Below are 8,366 nucleotides of genomic sequence, written 5' to 3'. Positions count from 1 at the left end.
CTACCTGTTTTTTATTGCATTCTGTACCTGACATTTGTCATAAACCTTCTTTTTCTGTTTTATTTCCTTTGCCATCCAGGGAGCTCCAGCTTTGGGTGGTCAATCCTTCTTCCTTATGTACCTCTGCCTTGAAGGACTACCATTGCTCATTGACGGTTTTCCTGGCCAATCTTTGTTTCCAGTCTACCTGTGCTAGATCTCTTCTCAAATCATTGAAATGGACTCACTTCCAGTTGGGTATTTTCACCTCTGATTTTTCTTTGAACCTTTCTATAACTACTTTAAAACTAACAGGCAGGCAGTGCAGGAACCCCATGGGAGCACTCCCAGGGACCTCTTTCTTTTTGACAGTTGTGCTGTCAGCGTTCTGCAGCATTGAGGTGCTGCAAACACGGATAAGCACTGCACAGAGGTGGACGGCTGCACCCAGGCCCTCACATGACTCCCTCCATATGCTTATGGGGAGAGTCACAGCACGCAGGGAGGTTCTTTTCCCTTCCCATGGGTGGAAGAGACCTCCCCAGGAGATCAGCGCAGCCTGGTTGCACATTGCACAGGAGGACACAAGCAGGGATGTCGTCAGGAGGGCCTGACTGCAGTGGCGCAAACCTTTCATTGATTTCAGTAGATCACGATACGTTTCTGCAAATCCACACTCAACCTCATCCTGTTGTGCCACTCATCATATCCCCATCACTCTGCCTCCCCTACAGTACACCTGCACATTCTTACTCACACCAACTTACCTTGCACCTCCACCCATCCCTCTCTACTTATATTATCACTTCCCCATCTCACTAGCCACCCCTCACAATCACCCTCACCCTAGTGCAATCATACCAACTAACAACACACAAGGGTAGGCACTTGGGTGTTTTATGCAATGTTCATGCGAAGTTTCTGTTAATGTGTTGTCAAACATTGAAATCTATATTTTCAACACTTTACCTTATTGGACAGATCTGTGCGCACCTTTGGAAGTGTCTTAGTGAGTTCCAGTGAATGTTGAGACATAACTCCGACCCCCCCCACCCCAATTGTGATGAGTGTGAAAGGAATGGCTTGGACATTGTAGGGATGCTTTATGGTGCTGGTGTGGGGTGGTTTCAACCTGGCGCATCATGTGAAGTCAAGTGAAGTAAATCTGGCCATGGTGAGGCCATCCCTGGCGTCCCGGGCAGCAATGTGCTCGGGTGCTGATGCCCTGTGTCCTGTGCAGTATCAGGAGATTGCAGTGAAGGTTGGTACTATTGTTTGTGATGTTGGTGTGCCTGGTGATGTTGGTGTTGGGGCTGATCGTGGTGGGATTCTGAGGACCAAGGTGAGATTTTTTCAAGGGCACTGATGTTGCTGGAATAGATGGCAGCTGAAGTTAAAATGACCGAAGCGATCTGTCAATGGTGAGAGAGCTTGCTCCAAGAAGGTGACAGTGGATAGAAAGTTTACTCCAAACACTTCCAAACTGCATACAGCTCAAAAGTGCCTTTCAAGCCCTCGGGGGACGTGATGGAGGTGGGGCTCCCACTTTTTGGGTTGTAGTCCCGCCTCCATCGATTTGTGGCCAACCCACGTGATTTTCCCAGCGGGCTCAGCAGGCCAATTAAGGGACACCCGGTTACAGGTGATGTCAGGGATTGACATTTCATCTGTCAAGAGCTTTTGACAGATGAAATATCAGCGTTTGACAGCTCTGTGAAGCTGTCAAACACTGACAATCTGACTTCTAACTTGAGTCCTTCTCCACAGACTTAGTTAGAAATCTCTGAGAACAGAAAGCAGAATGCTGCAACTTTTGACAGCTCGCGGCCATTCTGCTTTCTGTGCCGGTGAGATGAGGGACTCCCGAGGCCTGAAGGAAGGAAGCCTGCATTAGTAAGTAAAGGTAAGTAAAACTTATTTAAACACTTTACACACACCAAACATACTTACCTCTGCATTCATGCACCCATCACTCACCTGAACACCGGACATCTCAACCCCTCCAAGCCCTTCAGCCCGACGGTCCGTCTCGCTAACTTGGCATGGTTTGGAGCCATCGGGCAGCCCACACTTCAGGGCTAAAAATAAGGATTGGCCAAAAACTGCCTGTTAACTACCTGTTAACAGGCAGTTAATTGGCACTAATCCTCTCACAGGACCCATCCAAAAACATGCATAAAACAAATCACTTCGCCAACCTACAAAGAATCTCAGGCCCCACAGGAAACTCAAAGCTTGAAGACAGTTCACTACAATTAAATAAGAGCTCAACAGCTCAGGAAAACCATCCTGAAACCACTTCTCACATCTTTAAACAACTTCAGCAGCCCAGGAAGCCATCCTGAAACTGCTTAAACAATTTACACCACTCAATATTAATGAGCCTGCCGAAATCTAACAATAAACATAAACTGATTTGGCGCGCAGATTAGCAGGCCTCGATTATCACAGAAATCACAGAAACCCCACAGTGCAGATAGAGGCCATTTCGGCCCATCGAGCCTGCACCGACACATATCCCACCCGATCCCCGTAACCCCTACACCAACACATATCCCACCCTATCCCCATAACCCCTGATGTAAGAAAAAGGAGACTTACCATCAAGTAACTTTAAAGTAAGCTTTAAGTAACTTATAAACACACTATATACAAGAGAGGTCTTTACCATGCCTCTGGTAGAAGCCTCTTACAATACTGAACAGACCAGTATTTATACCAGTCCAACAGGAAGTGACATTGGACAGGAAGTGAGGTATGTACACAGTTCATAGTTCACAGTTCACAGTTCACAGGAAGTGATGACATAACTTCCCGGAAGTTATTATTTTTATCACAACCCCCACGTATTTAATTGGAGGCCTGTTCAAGAAGTAAGAGTTTGAATTCAAACAGGAGAAAGAGTTCCAAGTACAAGTTCAAGAAGAGCCATCATCGAGTAACATCAAGATCAAGGAGCAAGCATCTCGAAGCAGTTCTCTCTCTCTCTCGAAGAAGTAACACACCATTGGACACCTCGTGGCACCAAGGGCCCCACGAAACAGCCAACCGAATATTACCCTCAGCCAACCGGGTAATATTGGGCCACCGCGACCAATGGAAAACCAACTCGGAAGAAACCAAAGATCCTCAAGTTTTTCCACTCTACAAACTATTCTGACTTACCCCTGGGAAAGATTTTATTCAAAAAGATTCTAAGCCCTATTTCTAACCAAAGAAAATTAGGTACTCACCTGATAGATCCAATAGGCACCCTACCGCATCAGCGGACTCGCGAAGACTGACAGATATGCAGGTGAAGTCCTCTACCACGTCCGGGGTACAGCAGGCCCCAGCCGACACATCTAGCGAACCCCGAAATCGCGAACCAGCTCAACTGTCAAGGAGTCGTTTGGTGAGCATTATCCCATGTCCTTTAGAGCCTAACTTAGCTAATAAGGTGGGATTGGGAGGGGTGAGATATTTGTCTACTGTAATATTTTCCCTCGTGTATGTCAAAGTGTTTCCCCATTTTATTAGAGTGTTAAGATTATTGTGTTGTATTTTCTTTCTCAAATAAAATTCAAAGTTCTTGCACCAAAACCAGTTGTCTGCTGCAATTTTATCACAGCCCCCAAATAAGTCCAAGGTCTAGAACCAAGGGAGTGGGAGTGATTCGAACCGCTCATAAGTCAGAGGTGAAGCTGACCCCAAACACCACCCCCTACATAATGGCGAACGTGGCAAGACCTTGGCAAAAGGGATGTGATGCAGTGGACACTGTTTTTGAGGAGGGAATGAAGATGGAAGAGAGGATTTCCTCTTATGTATTTGAGAAGGTAAATATTACCAAGAAATGGGTGCTCAGTCTGTTGTGCGCTGAGCGTCCCATGGACGCTGCAGCCAAATGGGCTGAGAGCAAAGATCATAAAAATCAGTGGAGAAGGCCGTCTGGTTGGTCTGCTCCAAGCGAGAGATTCAGCTTTTAGATAAGTGCATTGAAGCACTAACTGAGGAGCTGCGCGAATCAGCTCAGCTGTCTCAAGCAAAGGCTCTAGCAGGGGAAGGATTATTGGAAGAATTAAATGTTCAAAACCAGGAAAAGATGCAGATAGTGGAAAAGCATAGGAACAGACAGGAATAATTTTGGTGTCAGGTCACCGAGGCCAAAAGTAATGAACTAATGTTACGAGAAGAGAACGCCTGCCTTGCCAAGCAAGTAAAAGAACAGGAGGAGAGGTTGAGAGACGTACAGGCAGCTTATAAGATAGCAAGCACCAGGGGGTTTGAAGTGGGAGATCACGGCCCCTGTCAGAAGCAGATCGATAGTTTAAACTTTGCTCTGTCCAGGGCAAAAGGCATGGTGTGCCCAATAAGCCCGGGTGCGGCCCGGGTGGACCTGGAAGTAGAAGGGGAAATTGTTCAGACTTCACCTGTGGCGCCGGGGAACAACCCGGTTGGGCAGCAGGAGGGTCAAACGATTTGTGAGGCTGGCAGGGAGTGCACACCACCACCACCACATGTGGCGCCAGGTTTGAACTTGGTTTGGCAGCAGGGAGAAGGGGGCGAACCAAAGCAGGAAAGGTCGGAGCCGGGGCCGATGTGCCAGGCTCGACAGCAAAAGTTTGGCCCACCCGGCAGTGGTGGGGGTCAGGGACCCCTTGAAAGCTAATTCGTGATTCCCCATGGTACCTGTGATAAAAATGCTAACTTCCGGGAAGTTATGTCATCACTTCCTGTGAACTATGAACTATGAACTATGAACTGTGTACATACCTCACTTCCTGTCATATGTCACTTCCTGTTGGACTGGTATAAATACTGGTCTGTTCAGTATTGTAAGAGGCTTCTACCAGAGGCATGGTAAAGACCTCTCTTGTGTATATAATGTGTTTATAAGTTACTTAAAGCTTACTTTAAAGTTACTTGATGGTAAGTCTCCTTTTTCTTACATCAATTTAAGTAACTTAATATTTACACTGACAAATACTAGACCTTCAGACAAACTCGGAAGTTAAGGATCCAGGGAACCACCCATCATGGAGAAAATCCTTAGACCTATTCGTCTGGACTTGGACCCGAATACACCAGCAGCTGGCAGGGTATGGAAGCATTGGTATCGTACTTTTGAGAATTTTCTGGATGAATGTAAAGCGGATGCTCCTGCTAAATTGAAGATACTTGTCAATTATGTGACCCCAAAAGTGTTCGAATATGTTGATGAATGGGATAATTACGAAGAGGTGATTCGGGCACTTAAGAAACTGTATGCGAAGACCCCAAATGAGGTCTATGCTAGACATCTACTGGCCACAGCCCGACAAGGGCCAGGGGAATCAATTGACGAATTCCTGCAAGAACTTCGCAGGCTCAGCGTAGATTGTAACTTTCAGGCAGCCTCAGCTGAGCTGTACCGCCAAGAAATGATTCGTGATGCTTTCATCTGCGGGATTGCCTCTCCATTTATACGCCAGCGTCTACTAGAAAGTAAAACACTTGAGCTACAAAGAGCTTTTGACCTAGCTTGTTCACTGGATTTGGCAAAGAGAAATGCAGACCTCTATCAGCTGCCCAGATCTCGATCTGCTGCTGTAGCTGCAACCAGACAATTCAAGCGGTCTCAGGTGAACCCTATCATGGGGGAATCTAATTCTGATAATTCTGATGAAGAAGAGGAGGGCGACCCCACTTTAGCAGCCTCTTGGCAATCTAGGAAGGAATGCTTCTTTTGTGGAGATGCTTTTCACCCTAGGAAAACCTGCCCTGCTCGCAATGCAATCTGCAGTTATTGCGGGAAAAAAGGACACTTTGCAAAAGTTTGCCTATCAAGGGCCTCTACGAGGGCCAATCCAGCTAAGGCCTACCGAACTACCCCAATTAGGGCCTATCAAGATGCTCCAGCTAGGACCTATCAAGCTTCCTCTCGAGCTCTCTCCCGAAGAAGCACACCGAGAGTTTTAGCCACTCTCTGTGCAACGACACCAATTACAGCTGCTTGCCCACAGAACCTTTCTCATGCAGCCACAAAAATTTCAATTAAAGGGCATACCTTAGATGCCTTAATTGACTCAGGAAGTACTGATAGTTTCATTAAGGAACAGATTGTTGCGAAATTGAAGCTACATGTCTTCCCATCGGACCAGGCAATTGCGATGGCCCAGTCATCACTTAATACCAGAATCTCCGGCTTTTGTGTTGTTGCTATGACACTTAATGGTCGTATGTATCCCTCCACCCGACTTTCGGTGCTCAAGGACTTATGTAGTGATCTCCTCTTAGGGCTGGACTTCCAAAAACAGCATAAGAAACTCACCATTGAGTTTGGTGGATCCAAACCCGGACTTACTATTTCTAATATACCGTCTAAATTACCATTTTGTGCATTATCAGCAGCTTCACTTGATGAACCCTCATTATTTGCCAGTATTCCGCCTCAATGCCAACCGATAATAAGGAAATCGCGGCGCTTTAATCAGGAAGACCAATCTTTTATTGCGGCTGAAATCTCTCGACTTCTAGCAGAGGATATCATTGAACCATGTTCGTCGCCCTGGCGGGCTCAAGTCGTCATTGTTAAGAACCCTCTAAAACCTCACAAACAGCGACTATGCATCGATTATTCGCAAACCATCAATCAATATACCGACTTGGACGCCTACCCATTGCCACGCATTGATGATATGGTTAATAAACTGGCCGAATACAAAGTGTTCTCAACTTACGATTTAAAAAGTGCCTATCATCAGTTACCCTTGAAGGTCTCAGATAAGCAGTACACAGCCTTTGAGGCTAATGGACAGCTGTACCAATTTCGTCGCCTCCCATTCGGGGTTACTAATGGAGTGGCTGTCTTTCAACGGGCAATGGATGGCCTGGTTAAGCAGGAAAACCTAAGGGACACTTTTCCCTATCTTGATAACATTACCATTGCAGGTCACGATCAACAGGAACACGACTCCAACCTCCAAAAATTTCGGGATGCCCTCCATCGCCGTAATTTGACCCTGAATGAATCCAAATCTGTTGAGTCGCAACCGACCATCAACATCCTTGGCTACTGCATAGGCAATGGTATCATTAAGCCAGACCCAGAAAGACTTCGCCCGCTCCAAGAGCTCCCGTCACCTAAGAATCCGGCTTCTTTACATCGGGCTCTCGGTCTGTTTGCATACTACGCTAAATGGATTCCTCATTTTTCGGACAAAATCCAACCCTTGCTGCATGCTAGATCATTTCCACTGGGAACAGCGGCTGTTGCAGCCTTTAACCTTCTCAAAAAACAGTTGGAGAAAGCGGCTCTTCACTCCATTGATGAGAATCTCCCTTTCGTGGTTGAATGTGATGCCTCGGAGGTGGCGATCTCGGCTACTCTGAATCAGGAAGGTCGTCCTGTAGCATTTATGTCCAGGACCTTACAAGGTGCCAAGCTACATTATCCTCCGGTTGAGAAAGAAGCCACAGCCATCATAGAGGCAGTACGGAAGTGGAACCATTTTCTAGCTCGCCAGCACTTTACATTGATCACGGACCAACGATCAGTCGCCTTCATGCTCGACAATCGAAAACGAACCAAAATTAAGAATAATAAAATACAACTTTGGAGGATGGAACTGGCCTCTTTTGGTTATACCATTCTCTATCGGCCTGGCAAGGAGAATGTGGCCCCGGATACCCTCACACGGGCATTCTGCTCCACTATGTCATCCTCCACTCTCATGGATGTCCACAATGGTTTGTGTCATCCTGGCGTTACGCGCATGCTACATTTCGTACGATCACGGAATCTCCCTTTTTCCACTGGAGATGTAACGAAAATATGTTCAGAATGCTGGCTTTGTGTGGAATTAAAACCTCAGTTCTTCCGCCCCTCAGATGGTATACTCATACATGCAACCCAACCGATGCAACGACTTAGCATCGATTTTAAGGGCCCAGTGCCCTCTTCAACTCGGAACACATATTTGCTCACCATGATCGACGAATATTCACGTTTTCCGTTTGCCTTCCCCTGCTCCAATATGCTGGCGTCCACAGTAATCTGCTGCCTTGAGCAGGTATTTTCTCTCTGTGGCATGCCGGCTTATATTCACTCAGATCGGGGTCCATCCTTTATGTCAAGGGAACTCAAGGACTACCTCTCAGAACGGGGAATTGCTACAAGCAAAACAACACCATACCATCCCATCGGAAATGGGCAGGTAGAGAGGTATAACGGTATCATCTGGAATTCCGTACGTCTCGCTTTAAGATCTCGGGGCCTACCAGACCAGCAATGGGAAACAGTGCTTCCGGATGCATTGCACTCTATACGGTCCCTGCTTTCTACAGCCACAAATACTACACCTCATGAGCGGTTCTTTGGATTCCAGCGTCGCTCATCTCATGGGACATCACTCCCGTCATGGCTA

Source organism: Somniosus microcephalus, chromosome 15 (assembly GCF_052327205.1).
Source record: "Somniosus microcephalus isolate GS21.2 chromosome 15, FLI_Smic_1.0, whole genome shotgun sequence".
NCBI lineage: Eukaryota > Metazoa > Chordata > Chondrichthyes > Squaliformes > Somniosidae > Somniosus > Somniosus microcephalus.
This window is presented reverse-complemented; position numbering follows the sequence as displayed.